The sequence below is a fragment of the Pseudonaja textilis genome, chromosome 1 (assembly GCF_049901715.1).
Source record: "Pseudonaja textilis isolate UNSWEBS1 chromosome 1, rPseTex1.2, whole genome shotgun sequence".
Lineage (NCBI taxonomy): Eukaryota > Metazoa > Chordata > Lepidosauria > Squamata > Elapidae > Pseudonaja > Pseudonaja textilis.
Genome location: NC_141990.1, coordinates 203,201,003 through 203,217,969, shown reverse-complemented (window position 1 = coordinate 203,217,969; position 16,967 = coordinate 203,201,003). Strand labels below are relative to the sequence as shown.

General features: G+C 37.4%; 1 protein-coding gene across 5 annotated transcripts in view; it reads left to right on the top strand.

The window, feature by feature from the left end:
• Window positions 1-16,967, top strand: part of KYNU (kynureninase) — a 110,835-nt gene that overhangs the window by 76,171 nt on the left and 17,697 nt on the right. The gene's annotated exons all lie outside the window — the stretch shown is intronic.

Genomic DNA, 16,967 nt, shown 5'->3' with positions numbered 1-16,967 from the left:
GTGCATATTTTTCTGCCTTTTGGATGTAGAATGGATTCCACATTTTTAGTTTTTTTAAACATTTTTATTGAGTTCTAAGGTAAAATAAGATGCAAAATACAAAAGTAAATAGCAGAACGGTGAGGAGGAAAAGGGGGAGGAGGAGTGAGGAAGGGTAGGGAAAAAAGTGAAGGGAACCTCAACTTCTGACTCCCTTTGTTGCAGTAAAATAAGGCATTAACACTAAATCAAAACTTTTTTTTTTTCAAAAACAACATTTTTAAAGTAATAGAATTTATATTTCATGAAGTGCCAAGGGATGTCGGTCTGTCTGTCTGTGCGTCTCTCTCTCTCTCTCTCACAGACACACAGACATACACTTAGCGTATCTTGCACATGTTCGCAGTAGTAAAAGACTGCCTTTGCACAAGTTAAAAAAAAGCATTTTCTGAAATAGTCAACCACTCATGAAACATTACACAATCACAATATTGTTCTAAGAAATTTGCACAGAGAAGAGAGATATGAACGGAGATCTAGGCTTCCCACCCTGCAAAATCACTGTAAGGGAGTGTAGAACTTTCTGGAATGATCCTGTGACTATACAATGTTATGTGATGCTCAAGCATTCAAATAAATTCAGATCACTTTGCAGTTGCAGGAAGATCATACCATTTTGAGCACGTGTGAACCATTTTAATACAGAGAGTCAGAGATACGTAACTCCATGTGCTTAATATAAGCTCAGCTCTTCTCTTCTGCACATCTTCAGGTTAGGATGGCAGTTGGGATCGCAGTGATTTGCCATTGCTCATGGTAGGGTAAAGCACAACATCACATGACCGCGTTGCTTAACAACAGCAATCCAGGCAGACAGATTGCATTTGTAGCCCCAAGATGTGTGAAGTGGAAGGCAGTGAAGAGCCTCAAGTAAGGAGTGTGGCATTGCCACAGGAGCATGGGGGAAGCCTGATGCAAACAGCATGTGACTTGGTGTTGTGTAAGCACAGGAAAACCAAGGAGGCAAGGTGTGCACAAGCACAGGAAGGCCAAGGAAAGGAGGGATCGGTGCAAGCATGGGAAGGCTGAAGAAAGAATGGTATGCGTGCTTGTGACTTCCAAGGAGTCTGAAGAAAGGAGGCCATGGATCCATGTGAGTGTAGGGAAGCCATGGAAAAGAGGGTGTGGTGCAGTGCTCAGTGAAGACCAACGGGGTGAGGATGGGTAGGAGACTTAACCAATATGATTTGTGATCTTCCCTGCCTGCTTCCCAGTTGACTTTTTCCTGGGAAGTGAGCAGGGGAGATCATGTAACTGCAGGACACTGCAACCACTGTCAGTTCGATCTGGTTACCAAGTGCCTGAATTGTAATCACATGGGTATGTTGCAATGGCTGGATCTACGAGGACCAATCATAAGTTCCCCTCATTCCTAGCACCACTGACTTTGAATAGTCACTGAACGAGTGGTTGTTAAGTGAGGACTGCCTGTGTACAGTACACAGTGTGTGGTTGTTTTTACTTATGAAGAATCAACTTGTTATTCATCTGGCTTGAACGAAAGGGCAGTAGATGCCAATTGTTACAGAAATACTTGATCAAAAAGACCTCTTTCTCTGTTCTGTGTAGACTTTAGGGTGAGAGAAAGTTCACCAAACTGGAGTTAATATAGCCTTCCATTTTTCCTTAAAGAACTATTTGTTTTAATGGAACCGGATTTGTTAGGATTACGGCTGTGATAACAAAACTGCAATGTAACAAGAATTTTAGCTTTCCCCCACATCATGTTGGTGTTCTGGAACTGAAGGTCAGAAGCCCCACTTACCCAAATGTGTATGATAGAAGTGTGGTATACGGTTCAAATTTGTAGGGATGAAATGGGTATGGGAAGAAAAGACACTGGGCAAAAGCCACAGAGATTCTTTGTTTTGTAGATCACAAGGGAGAAAGATGGCCTGCTGCCTTGAGGTGGTTGTGATCTAGTATGATGGAATTTAAAAAGTCACACACCTAACATGGTAAATGTGCACACAACCAGGAAATTTTCCTTCACTCCTCGTGTCTTTATTAATGTGAGAGCGTAAAAAGAGTAGCAGTCACTGGGAGAGAGGCAGAGAGAAAAAATAGAATGACAGAAAGTCATGTTTGAGTGTTTCCAGTATTAGTCCCTTCCCTCAGGTTATTAACCAAGATATGCTCATTTCTGAAATATGATCCCCTGATATCAAGAAAAAAACAGGAGAGAATTTCTTTTAAGAAGCTCCCCAACTTGTGTTGTAGGATTGTAATATTTACACGGTAGTCTAAACATTCATGGCATGAATCATGTTGAAACATAATTTATAAGATAACCTCTGAAATTTGCACATTCCCTCTCCCTGTGAAATCTATTATTTTGCATGATAAATTCTCCTTATAGCCTTTATGTAGGAGCAGCTATTCAGTCCTACGGTTATGATACTTACAATACTCCATGGAGAATAGGTTGTAAGATTTAGTCCTTCTGGTTGTATAATCCCAAGAGAATTTGGCAGAAGAAGGAAAAGTTTGTTGCTCTATATGGGAAACTAGCTTCCAGCTAGAGAAACAAGGATTTAGCATGATATAGCATGTGCAATCTTTAACAAACAAAACTAGGTCATCCCTATAGAAAACAAAATGTTATGAAATACAAAGGGCTGAATCCAGATTTAATGCTTGGTAGAGTGCCGAGGATGGTAGAGAAAGAAGATTCCCAGATTCCAAGTTCCTTATGGTGTTTAATAGCAAATTGAAGGAATGCTTTTGAATAGGGAGGGAGAGAATCCTGGAATCTACAGCATTAGCATAAAGGATCAATGGTTTGCTGTTTCAGTGTCAAGACTTTTTTGTTTTGGTTCTAGGTTGACAAAGAGGAATAACCTTTCATCCATTCTTATGGCAGAATTCAACCAATAAAGTACGATTGTTCACATACAGAACAATGTTATGGTGCCTTCAATGTTATATAATCCGCACTAGGCAGTCTCAATATATCAGAAAGAATTGCAGCATAAAAGTCAACTATAGGGGAAAAAAAACAAAACAAATGAAGTTAAAATAGTTTATAGTTGCAGTCTTCCAGAATAGCCTCAGTTGAATTAGTGTTTATTTATGGATGAAAGATTGGTCTTCAGATTTGGCATATTAGTTCCTAATGTTCGAGATCTTTGTCATCTTTTTATTTTCCGCCAAATATCATCGGGTCACCCAGTAAGGCATTGAGACAAAACTGAATTTGTCTATGTCATAGCATTCCATTTTTGTAGCTGATTTAAATGCAGAACATTTTGCTCTATGCTGTACAATCTGTCAGTGATATGCTGCTTCTGGAAAGTCTTTAGTCCTCATTTGAATCAAGGATGACACCCAGTGGCCAGACAGGTTCATTCCAATGTATAAATGGGGAACGTGATTTCATTTCTTTTTTCTTTTAGTGATCTGTTCGAGAAATAATTAAATCCCTCTTCCTCATGAACTCTCTATTGTCATTTAAATTGTTTAATCACTTTTTCCACATTGTGTCTCACATGAGGGTAACATTTCCCATTGCCCATAGCGATTTTTTTTTTTAAAAAAACCCTCTTTCATATTATTGATATTTCAGAAAAATAATTCATCTGGAATTTATTGAATTACAGTAAGTGCAATCAATGTAGCCATATGAATCCCTATTCTTCTGACTAATAAAGGACACAAACTAAATTTTTTATCAAGATAAATTAGGATGCATTGTCAATTCCTAGTATCATTTGTACTGCTTTTGAAAATTGTTACACTAGTTTCATACTATTCCAAAGATAAAACCGTAAATAACAATAGCACTTAGACTTATATGCCACTCTTTACTGCTTTACGGCCCTCTCTAAGCAGTTTACAATGTCAGCATATTGCCCGCCTAACGATTTGACTCCTCATTTTATCCATCTCAGAAAGACAGAAGATTGTAAATGTTCTGAATATTAATATATTTAAAACCTTGACTTTGTTTTACAACTCCTTGGATCACTTCTGAGATAATGGGGGATACTGTGCTAGAGTCTTCTTCACAAGAATGTGAATTTCAGTTGGTAGGTGTAAATAGTATTAGACAAAACAAAGACCATAAAATAGGAAATGTAAGGCAATAGAGAAATATGTGATCAGTATTGCTTTCGCCCTTCTAATATAACACACCAGACATGTTCTACAGTTCTATAATCTGCAGATTATTGAAATAATTGTGATTGTAAGCTTCAGCTCAGCAATGTTTTCACGACTGAACACTATCATGCAATGCAATCTTAAACAAAGCCTGGATGAGAAAGCACATCCATAACACACACACACACACACACACACACACACACAAACCACATACACACAGAGAGACATTCTTAAATATACTTGTTACGTTCTTGGAAATTTCAACAATATTATGGTTCTTTGTATTTTGGGAGTTACCTCTGTTTAAGTGATTGGCAAACTGGCATGAACTTTTATGGATTACAGTCCATACAATTGGGTATAGGGAATGTTATAAGTATACTCATGGATGAGAAGGAAGTGAGGTCAGAATAATGAAAATGCAGGTCAGAGGAAAATATAAGAGTTGTAGTGAAGGCATCACATTTATTACAACATATTGCAACCCAATGGCAAGGTTCTTAAAGGAGTTTCTTCATTCTTCAGTGTTGAAAGGAAAAGATAGTGTGTTCTATCAATCTCAACAATTACAGTACATGCAGTCACTTTTAGAACTTTATTTATCATGAATTTTCTAATGTAGAGCTTTTTATATTCTCTTGGTATCCACCATTTGATAATCAGGAGAAGTAGCTGATCATTTACGACTTAAGGGAGAAATGTCCAGATAATCTGAGTTTGATTTTTTTTTTTAATGCTTACTTCTCTTTCCCAAGCTCAAAGAAAACCTTTATGGACATCTTGCTACAAATCCCCATCTTTCAGAGCTTGCCAGAGTACCTGAAACAAAATGTAAAATGATAACGCTTGCTTACGCATGGTTGTATTTCATGTAGTATCTAGAATATGTTGTTCTGTATAGTGACTACATACCAGGTTGTATCAAAGCTAACAATAACAAGTCCTTGGGAAAGACTCAATAGGTGGATAAAAGTGTCAAATCCAGTCTAAACATCTGGTTGGCTGTGTGAACAACCATGCTAATATTTTATTAAAATTATGCTGTCTGACTCCTGATGATTTATAATTGTTAAAATATTTTTTTTAAAGAACAATGATGGCAGAGACAAAGAGAAAGGAAACTAGGGGTATCAATCATCCTCTTCAAAAGTCTGGATAAAGACAAGTTTTTAAGACCCTTTGAAATCTCAGTAGTGTGGGAGCTGATCCAATTTTGTAGGAAACTTCATTCCAGAAGGTGGAAGGTACTTTATCAGAGTCCTGAGAAAGGTTTACCAATATGTGAAAAGCCACCAAAACATTAACCAAACTTTTCTTGATAGAATGTTTATGGAGATTCTCAATCATCCAAGTCATGGCTGTCCCAAAAGTGCTTTAGCAGTTAGAACTGGAGAAGGTTCTTGGATAAGAAGCAAAATGTTTTCAAAGAAAAAAAAAAACCAAGTTGCCTTTTGGAAAAGTACCTTTGGGACTATTTTGGTAGAAGATCAAAACAAAATAACACTCATCTTAGAATTTAACATGCAATATTTTATTATAGAAGTATAACGTGTACAGTGGGTCTAGATAAGAGGCCTCTGCAAATCAGTCCTGATTATGTTCGAAATTCAACACCAACAAGATTTAATTCAAGCTATTTTATTCAGTTTTTTAAAAAATATGCCTATAAGCTATAATGTGAAAGCATCCAAAAGCCTGCGGCTGCTTCATTTTTGGCAGAATGGGATGACATTAACCCTGCTAAGTTTCATCTGGTTAATTCTCACTACAGTACATTTTTTTTCAAGCAGAGATGAGGAAAAAACAGTGTAGATGTGCTAAACCAGTTGTTTTATCCCAACCTCAAAATAAACATTTCTCAGAGTTTTAAAGTGATCTACTTGCTCTTCTGGGCAACAGGCTTGGCATGACATTGAAACATAAACTCTCACTTACCCTTGGGGACACAAAGCTTTGTTGCCCTGATCAGGTGGGTGCCAAGAGCACTGGCCAAGCTATTTGGCAAAGGTGTTCCTCCCCAAGGAAGATCACTCCTGTCTCCCTTGACTAGGATGCCAGGCCAAGTAGAGCACATTGGCAAAGCTTAGCTCCCTCTGAGCAGACTTGGGAGAAGTACCCTTGACTTTCCCTTGAGGTGTAGTGTAGCTCTGCTGCAACTAAGTCACTTGTGTCACACTTGTTGGCAAGTTGCCAGGATTGGCAAGTTTGAGCTTTCTCTGGGAAGCAATAACAATAGCACTTAGGCTTGTATACTGCTTCATAGTGCTTTTACATCCCTCTCTAAGCTGTTTACAGAATCAGCATATTGCCCCAACAATTTGGGTCCTCATTTTACCAACCTCGGTAGGATGGAAAGCCGAGTCAATCTTGAGCTGGCCAGGATCAAACTCTTGGCTGTGGGCAGAGTTTGCCAGTAATATTGTGTTCCAATCATTGCACTCCTACGTCTATTTGTAGCCAACTTTGATAGAATATCAGTCTTGGGCAAGGCAAGCTTATCTCTTACGGACATGGATATAGTTGGTGTTGGCTTGCTATTAGTTGACTGTGTTAGGAGAAGCAGCCTGTGTTCTGACCAAGTCTTCCTGAGACAATAACAATCACATGCTGTTCCCAAAAACCTTTTGTTTTATTTCAACAGTTGTGAATTATATGCATTCACATCCCATAATGAATCCCAAACAATTTATAAATAGTCCAACAGAAGTCTGCCACAGTCTTTCGGGATAAGGCTGATAAGCAGCCACCTTATTTCCCTTGAAATTACCAATTAGCTGTACGAGGCCAAATGGAGCCCAAAGTCAACACGGAGCTTCAGATTTTAAACCAACCAGAATGAACAAAGTTGCTTCCTGCAAAGGCTCATGTCCCTTTGCTCCTCCTTTATGTCTTATGGGAAGGGCCAATCATCTCCAAGCCTTACTCCCGAGTTGTCCCTTTTGTCTTAACTGTTCTTGCCTTCTGGCAGCTTTGCACGAGAGCATACTGGGAACCAGCTCCCCTGTTTCTCTGCCTTGCTGATGTCAGATTCTGGAGTCTGCACATAACTCTCAGATGGCCCTGGCCCCATCTCTATGTCGGACATAGATCCTTCGTCTGAGCCCTCCCTGGACTCCAGGACTGGCCCATGTTCCTCTCCACCGTCTGACTCTGCTGCCTGCTCTACAGGCCGCCAACAGACCACAGTAGCCTGGTACAGTGGGATGCAGTGTCACAAAGACAAGCTGATGGAAAAAGAGGGCAGCATAGAGAAAGTGGCATTTAAAACTTGGCCATCCAAATATTATTAAGCCTAACACAAATTTGCCCACATGTCAAGAGGCTTCTATTTGTCATAATTATGCAGTGATCAAAAGTAAACTTTCACTCCAGACTCATATTTTGTTCATCAGCCTTGTGTCCATATTTGGTGTGCTGAGAGCTGAACTCCCATAAAGGTGCTCCTCGACTTATGACCATAATTGATCCCAAAATTTCCAGTGGTAAGCAACACAGTTGTGAAGTGAAGTTTGCCCCATTTTATGACCTTTCTTGCCACAGTTTTTAAGTGAGTCACTGCAGTTGTTAAATTAGTAACACAGTTAAGTGAATCTGCCTTCCCCATTGACTTTTCTTGCCATAAGTTGCAAAAGGTGATTACTTGACCTTGGAACACTGCAACTGCCATAACTATGAGTTAGTTGCCAAGGGTCTGAGTTTTAATCACATGACCATGGAGATGCTACAACAGCTGTAAGTTGACTTTACAGGAAAGGAAATTGCTTAGAACAGTGGTTTCAAACTCAGTGCCCGGGGGCTGTGGGGTGCTTAAATCTGGCCTGTGGGGTTGCCCTGGAAACAGCCCTAGACTGGCCCATGGTGCCTCTGCCAGTGAAAACAGAGCTCCCCCCCCCCCAAGCTCCGTTTTCACTGGCAGAAGATTGCAGAATGCCATTCCAGCTGAAAACAGCTAGTGAGGGCAACATGTTTTCATGGGCAAAAGGTTGCAGGAGGCCATTGCGTGGAAAATGGAGCCCGGGAGCCCATTTTCACTGGCAAAGTGCTTGGACCACCACAGGCATCCCCTGACACAAGTGACATGCTGGCCACGCCCACCCCAGCCCTCCAAGGTCAAACACAACCCTGATGCGGCCCTCAATGAAATTGAGTTTGACACCCCTGGCTTAGAAGAATCCCAAAGTGTCTTTCTTGGTTTTTGGAACTTGACACATTGTCTGAGGAGAATCCACCCATTCCATTAGAATAAGAGAGAGAACAACGGGCCTGTGGCTGATCACCCTGAAGGAGTTAATGCGGGAAAGTGAATGAAGCCCCAAGCAATTTTAGTCCTGACATCCCAGAAGAGCTTCTGTTAAGCAGGGTATTTAATGAGCTGATAAAACTCCAGTAGTTTTACAAGTTGCTGATTACCTTTTGAAACCCTGGTGTCTTCATTATTAGTTGGGGCTTGCTGTCTTATTTTAGATCACTTCTCACCAATTAAGTATATACAATGTAAGGAGGGGGGAGTATAAATACCTGCATTGCTTTGAATATTTGCAAATTGGATAGTACTTGATCATAGACAAAACAATAAGTATCTTTATATAAAAGACTGGAAATCGCATGTGGATTCTTTGCTGAAAATGGGAAAAAATGTGATTTATGGATTTGGTGATGGAAAAGGATTGGCTATGGGAAGAAGGGAACCATGTAATGTAGTCTTAAAGGGGGGAGGGATAATAAATTTATAATTGGTATAAAGAAGATCAGAAGTCACTTTATATATCTTTTTCTCTTTTTTCTCCTGCACTTATTTGTTTTCTATTAATTTTTCTTTATATATTTTCACCTAAAAGTTCTAATAAAAATTGTTCTTATGGGATTCTTATTGATTTTTTTTTTAAAACATGAAGACTGATGTAAAGAAAAAGAAGGAAAGCAAAGAAAAAGCAAAAAGTGCAAGGAAAGAATGGGAAAAAATGAAAAGAAAGAAAAAAGTAACTTTACAAATTTATGATTACAATTATATTTTAACTTCCTTCTCTTTAGAGTTACCTCATAGTACTCTTTCTGCCATAATCCATCCTGTCTAATCATCAAAACCATACATTATAAGTTCATCTTTTTCATGTTGTGCAAAAAAATTATTAGAGGTTTCTAGTCACTAAAAAGTGTAGAAAATTTCTCTAATCAAACAAATGAATTATCCATCTCCATAAGATCTGTCAATTTCATCAACCATTCCCTTATACTGAGTAGTTTGAGTCTTTCCATCTCTGCATATAATAATCTTGCTGCAGTAATAATTTATTGAAATAATCTTCCATGGCTTTTTAAAATCTTTTTATCCATTAGCCCTAATAAGACGAGCGCTGACTTCAGTTGAATATTAATCTCTAAACTCCTTAGTATCAAAATATGTATTTGAATCCAAAATATTTTAGCTTTTTATACATGTCCACCAAGTATGATAAAAAAAAATTCCATGTTGTTCACATTTCCAAAATACACTTGAAGTACCTTTATGCATTCTATAGAATTTCTCTGATATCATATAATAAAAAGGTGTCATTTTATAAAAAATCTCTTTTAACATCAACACAATGTAAATTTCAACTAACCACCTGTTTTTCCATTGGTCCATCTGTATATTATAACCAAAATTCTTAGCTTACTATATAGTATATTCTTTAACCTGTTCTTTCTCCATTTCAAATTTCAACAAATGTTTATACAGTTTAACAATCATGTGTTCACTATCAGTACGCTGATACGGAGCAAATTAAATTATTTCTAAGTTTGCTCCATACCATAAATCTTTTTGTCCCTTTTGAATTTTTCGGATAACTGTAAATGGGAAAACCTTTGGCAACTGCTATTAATTGCTCTTTTGATAAATTAGTAACATTGTGCAAAAGGTGATCACAAGACCCTGGGACACTGCAACCATCATAAATGCATGCCAGTTGCCAAGCATATAAATTTTAATCAATGACCACAAGGATACTGCAATGGTCGTAAGTATGAAAAACAGTCATGTCACCTTTTTCAGTGCCATTGTAGCTTTATATATATATATATATATATATATATATATATATATATATATATGTAGATCTTTGGTTGTTGGGTTTTCTCCAGCGTAGATTCAAGTATCTAAGCATGATAGTCTCATTCATCATCTTCAGGCTCCTGTCTCCGGCTCTGTGCTTCTCAGAGTATAGTTGCAGAAGCACAGAGCCGGAGACAGGAGCCTGAAGATGATGAATGAGACTTATACGTTATATATATATGGAGCAAACAACAAGATCTATATAAATACCGAGAACCTCAGAAAACAAATATATATATATATATATATATATATATATATATATATATATATATATATATATATATATATATATGGTATTAAAGTTGCAACGTTTCAGCATAATCTCATCTGCCATCATCAGGCTTCTGTATAGTGTTTGTCTGTGAGTCAGGCTTTCACAGCCGTTTGTCTGACTCACAGACAAACACAATACAGAAGCCTGATGATGGCGGATGAGATTCTGCCGAAACGTTGCTACAACTTTAAAAGCACAACTATAATGACGTGGGAAAATACCCAAACAAAGCTAAATACCATACATGTAAGTACCCATGAAAACTTAAGAAAACATATATACATACATATATATATATATATATCAGTGTGTGTGTGTGTTTTATTCATAAATATTTTGAAAACAGTGTATTGTCAGGGTATATCATTTACAAAAAAACCACACCAAATACTAACATGTATACTAACAACAAAAATAATAGTGTAACAGAATAATTTTAAATAGATTTTTATCTCTAACCACTTGTAAAATCTATTCCATGTTAAGTAATATTCTGTGTCTTCTTTGTTCTTTATTTTTAATGTCAATCTCTTCATCTCTTCACAGTCTAGTATTTTCCAAATTACCTCCTCATCTGATGGAGTGTTCTCATTTTTCCAATATTGTGCAAATACTATCCTTGCAGCTGTCAATACATGCAAAGTTAAATACACCAGGAGTCTCCAACCTTGGCAATTTTAAGACTTGTGGACTTCAACTTCCAGAATTCCTCAGTCAGTTTTTCTGGCTGAGGAATTCTGGGAATTGAAGTCCATAAGTCTTAAAGTTGCCAAGGTTGGAGACCACTGAAATATACAGTCCCTTTATCATAGCTCTCTGGCATTATACCCAACAAAAATATTTCTGGCTTTAGATCTATATGTTGCTTAATCATCTTTTCCAACCATGTATGTATTTTTGTCCAATATTTTCTTGCTTTCGTACAAGTCCACCACATACGATAAGTACCTGGGGTTTGATTACACTTCCAACATTTGGTAGACATGTCACCAAACATTTTTGCTAATCTTGCCGGTGGCAAGTGCTACCTATAAAACATTTTATAGAATCTTTCCTTATATGCAATAGTCATTGTCAGTTTATAGTTCCTGTTCCATTGTAACTCTAAATGTAAGAATGTAAGTTTAGGATTACTTATAAATCAAATACATCTATGGCAAGCGTTTCACACAAAGATAACCAGTCTGTGAAATACTTTAATTTTTGTCCCGTGTTCATTTCATGGGACTAAACCTCTGAAGATTTCACCAACATGTGAGGAATAAAACTCCAACTCAAAAGTTATTGGAATACAAAACAGTTTTATTGAAGCATTTGAAAAGGCTGGTGAATCTCAATACAAAGGCAAGTGGCTATACCCAAATAACATAAAAGCATAGTTTTATAATCACCCTACACCTGTCAGTTTACACCACATCATTCCTTTCCAGGCCCAGTTGATAGGCACAGTCTGGCCACATGCTTTCTGACTGCCTATAATCTACTATTATACCTAAATGTTTAAAGTTAGTTAAGCCCAGAGGTGGTATTCAGCAGGTTCTGACCAGTTCTGGAGCAGAAATTTTGAGTAGTTTGGAGAACCGGCAAATACCACCTTTGACTGGAGATTTTACAGTATCCTTCCCCTGCCACGCCCACCAAGCCACGCCCATAGAACCGGTAGTAAAAAAAATTGAATCCCAGCACTGGTTAAGCCCTTATTGTCACCCAAACTTGCTAAGCATTCATCCCCCTCATGTCTCACTTCTTTGATATTCCCCTATCAATTCACTTATTTCACAAGAATTGCAATACAGCCATAGAAAAGAACATTGATCAAGTGAAAAAAAAAAACATTTGAGAGAGAAAAACATAGGTTTGGGTTAGATACATTCTCAACCTTTCCCAAGGTTGACTTGACTATTTTCTTTGTTCATGAAGGCCTGAGAACAGTTAAAAATGCTACAACATATTAAATGCTCTCCTGCCAGTCCCAGACTCCAAAAGAGAGGCCTTTTCTTAAAAGTTAAGGCTTATAGCAAATTATCAGCAAAAGAATTGAAAAGAAAATTTAAACATGGCTGTACCTTGGATATGTAGTTCATAAGGTATGTGCTAGTCCATATAATAGAAAATTACAACTTATTATATTATTCCCCACAAACATAATCATGAATTATGTGCAGTATTTCCTCCCACATACTCATAACAAACCACTCAAGTCCATCACTGCAGTGCATTAAAAAAAATGGAGGATTTGATCCAGGATAGAATAACCAACTTTTATATGGATTAGGAAGTATGTTCCTAACACCGTTTTTGTTAAATACAACAATTTCTCTTTTTGCCTCCACTTAAAAGACAAGCCAGAGCTGAAATGCCTGGCTTCTTTTCAAAACATTAACAAAGAATTTTGCATGTAAGATCCATAAAGTATACAAAATGAGATAAAAAGTTTTATTTCAGAGTGTACAGCAACGTAACTTTTTTCAGATTTCTTCTTATCGCTAGCAAACAGCAATTATTTCTAAAAAGGGGCACATATAAAACTAGCAGAGACAACTGAATTCTAGCCACATTTACAAACTCTGTTAACAAGAGGCAGAGCTTATTTCGGACTGCAGCTATAGTAAGATTTTGCATAAAGAAAGCAAATTTGCCTGTTGATCGGCTAGCCATTTCTTATCCATTGTGGTAAAATAATGTTAAAATGCTCATCAGTTCCCCCCCCCCCATTTTACTCCAGCATCTTAAAGCACACTTGACTACATTCCAGAATAAGCTAATTTTTGCTGCCAAATAAAGAAGGGGAAGCATTTTAAGTGCCTCTAGCTCATTTCAAAACCAAAAGTTAAAACTTCCCCTGAGAAGAGGCAGTTTAGGAATAAACCCTTTGGCTAATTAGGTTTAATGGGACATTGTCTTGGGAGATGTGATTTATTAGGCCAGTCTAGGCACACAATGGTCCTGCAGGGTTCAGTTTATGCATTCTCTAACTGAATGGCAAATGTCCAAGCAGTTTTTAGAATATATCATTAAGCATTATTAAGAGAATGAAGGACAAACTACACGTTACACTCACAAGTCTGTAAAGGTTTGGACCTGAGAAGCATACTTAGGATGTTGAGATATTGAGTGAAAACATGGGGAGAAAAGAATTTGTTACATTAAACCACAAACACTAGTTTTCACCATTACCATCAAGTTTCATCATTATATTCCTTTTCATATAACAGACTTTCTTTATGAAAGCTGACCCTCTTCCTTTTTTTTTTTTCTTCAAATGTTGGACTAAGATGTTTTCTAAAAGTCTGTTACACTAATCAGGTGAATAATTATAGTGGATTATATATTTCATGCTTGCAACATCAAATACTATTTAAAGATTTTTAAAAAATTGGCACATGGAATCTATACAACTTTGGGGTTGTTTTCTGAGAGATTTGAACAGTCCTCTTATAGAAAAGAGCTATAACATACAACGCTTCCAAAACTTAGGAAATATCTTTGGACATTGATTCCTCGCTGAGGTATTTTTCCTCATTGTCACATTATATTCCTGCTTTCCTTGGGAAAGGATAAGAAAGAAGTGCACAAATGCCTTAAAGTAGTCAGAGTGTCGATTGTTTACTTGTTAAAGTAGATTCGCTACAAGGACCCTTTCTTAAGCATCTATCTGCTTTCCTCTAAGGTTAATATAGGATGTTTAATCATGCAATGAGTCATCAAACAAATCGTTTTTTTATGCTGGAGACAATTAACCACTAATAGAAGCAAATAAACCTCTTTATGTCCCCAACGTGTAAATTTTCCATCCGCTTCTGTTCAATATAACCACTGCACAACAGCTCCTCTTTTTATTAAATGCATAGGCAATAACTCTGAAAGCGTATAACCCTTTTGTGAAGTTATTACAGAATATGTAAGAATGTATGACAGGGAAAGTGTTTAAAGGAAGCTGCAAATTATCTAGAGAATTGAATGGGTTAGTGTAACGCTCTAAAGCACACTAAAGCAGGAAGGCAAGATCATTTTAAAACAACTATTTTTAAACCGGTGTGGTCTTTTTCAGGACAGTTTAAAAAGTATGGGTAACTATGTGATTACATATCAAAGACAAAATGAGGGTAAATTTACATATTCTGCAGACAATAGCTGTAAGAGTCAAATTGTTAATAAGCAATTAGTGTTTTCCTGCTGTGGCTCACTGTGCACAAATTTCTGAGATGTACTTGCTGAGTATTAGGACTTTCTTCCTTCTACAACCTTTGCGGCTTTTCCAGGTGCATCTAACCCTAATTGTTCAGCCATATTTCTTCCCCATTCCAACACCAACCAAGGACAATATATAAAAATATGTTAGACTTGTCACCCATTACCTCGGAGGGAAATCTGGTGACTACTAGTGACTGGAAATAGAGGCGAGAAAGTGCCGTTCACATTTGGTCATTTTATTTTGACTTCAAGATGAATGGAAACCATTATAACTCAACTGTGTGGAAAGGCTCTTAGAATTGTACCTATTTGACTTGGAATTGGGGGTGTTGTGGATAATTTCTTAAACTTGTAAGTTTCATGAACTTTGTGAAACCAGTTCAGTTAATCCCGAGATTGAGTGATGTCTATAGCACAAAGCATAATTTTCAAAGTAATTATGTACTAAAGGAATAAATTGCCCCATACATCATTCTCCATAAATCAATTGGGTTAGTCCCAACAGGCAACTGTATTTTCCTTAATATATAAACACATTCTAAAGTTTCCATAAAAGTGACCACATTTTGTGCTACAACAATACTTTACAAATTGGGTCTGCATAAAATTCAGTTTTGCTAAGTTTCTGTTACAAAAGTGGATTTTACGTTGGAAGTTTTGTATTTCAATTGGAATAGCTTGGGTTTTTTTTATTTATTTAGGACCTCACCATACATACATAAAGGAATTATAATGGTTTGCACCATAAATAATTATATTTAGAGCCAGAGTGCTTTCCTCATTGATGAATTGAGAGGAAACCTTTAAATAAGATTAGAAACGATTTTAATTGTGCTAAGAGCATTTTGGATTTAAAGACATTAAAGACAGATTGGAACATATTCCCTAAATCTTTTACTGAAGGAAAAAAAAAAAAAGTACAGACACCCATTCTAATCTTATCTTATAATGATCTGATAGGCAAATAAACTGGTTGCTTCTCTTTTTCCTCATCCAATGGAAAATCTGCCACTATGTAAATTGATGGAGGGCCAGAAAGGTTTGGTCTTGCAAATGGAAATAACAGAATAACAGAGTTGGAAGGGACCTTGGAGGACATCTAGTCCAACCCCCTGCTCAAGCAGGAGAATAATTCCAGACGTGACTGTCCAATCTCTTTTTAAAAACATCCACTGATTGGACTATTTCCACCTAACATATTTTTCAGCAATGGGAAATAATTTGAATGCTCTAAATGATCTGGGAACTCTTTTTGTTGCTTCCTGTTGCATGGGTATGGATGTTTATCCAAGAGTTACTAAGCTCTAAACCAGGGGTCGCCAACCTTTTGGACCTCAGGGACCACCAAACTCATAATTTTAGATCCCAGGGACCACTAACTGGTTCTGTAGGCATGGCTTAATTTGTGGGTGTGGCTTGGTCATGTGACTGGCTGGGCATGGCTTGTATGTAAATATTATAAATATTTATATAAATATTGATTTTTTTATAAAAAACTTTTACCCAAAATCAGGCAAAGCAGGCAGGCAGATTGAGTTGCTCACAGAATCACAGATTCATTCAGAAATCTATCTATCTGGCAGTGGCTAGCTCAGTCATAAAATTTGCTAGCAAGCAAACTCATAAAATTTGCTAACAAGCAAACTCATAAAATTAACTCACAACACACCATGCATGTAAATATTGAATTTTTTATTATAAAAAAGAGCAACTTTTACCCAAAATCAGGCAAAGCAGGCAGATTGAGTTGCTCACAGAATCATTCAGTGATCTATCTAGCTACCATCGGCTAGCTCAGTCTCTCAAATTTGCTTGCTGTGAATCTGCACTGAATTTGCTTGAAAGCAAACCTTCAGTCCTAAGGGAGGTTTGGCTGTGCTTATCTAGAAAGCAAGAAATCCAACCATTTCCTGCTTCCTAGCTAATCTAAATCTGGCACAGCAGAAGAGATGATGGTCGGAAAAAGGAAGAATAGCAACTTAGCAGACAAGTTTACCAGGTAAGGAGTGAGTGGGTGGGGAGGGTTCCCGCAGGCCATGTGGGTGGCGCAGTCTTGTGTTTCTGTGCAGCCTGGATTAATCGCTTTGTGGGGGTGCTCTGGGGGTGAGATTTTTCTGCGGCCCACCAAAATTTTCTCATGGCCCACCAGTGGGCCGCGGCCCACCAGTTGCCGACCGCTGCTCTAAATCCAAAGATGATATTTGTAAGAAAGTAAACCAGTCAGTCTTAATTTCTGAAATTTTATCTGCTTACCTGGAT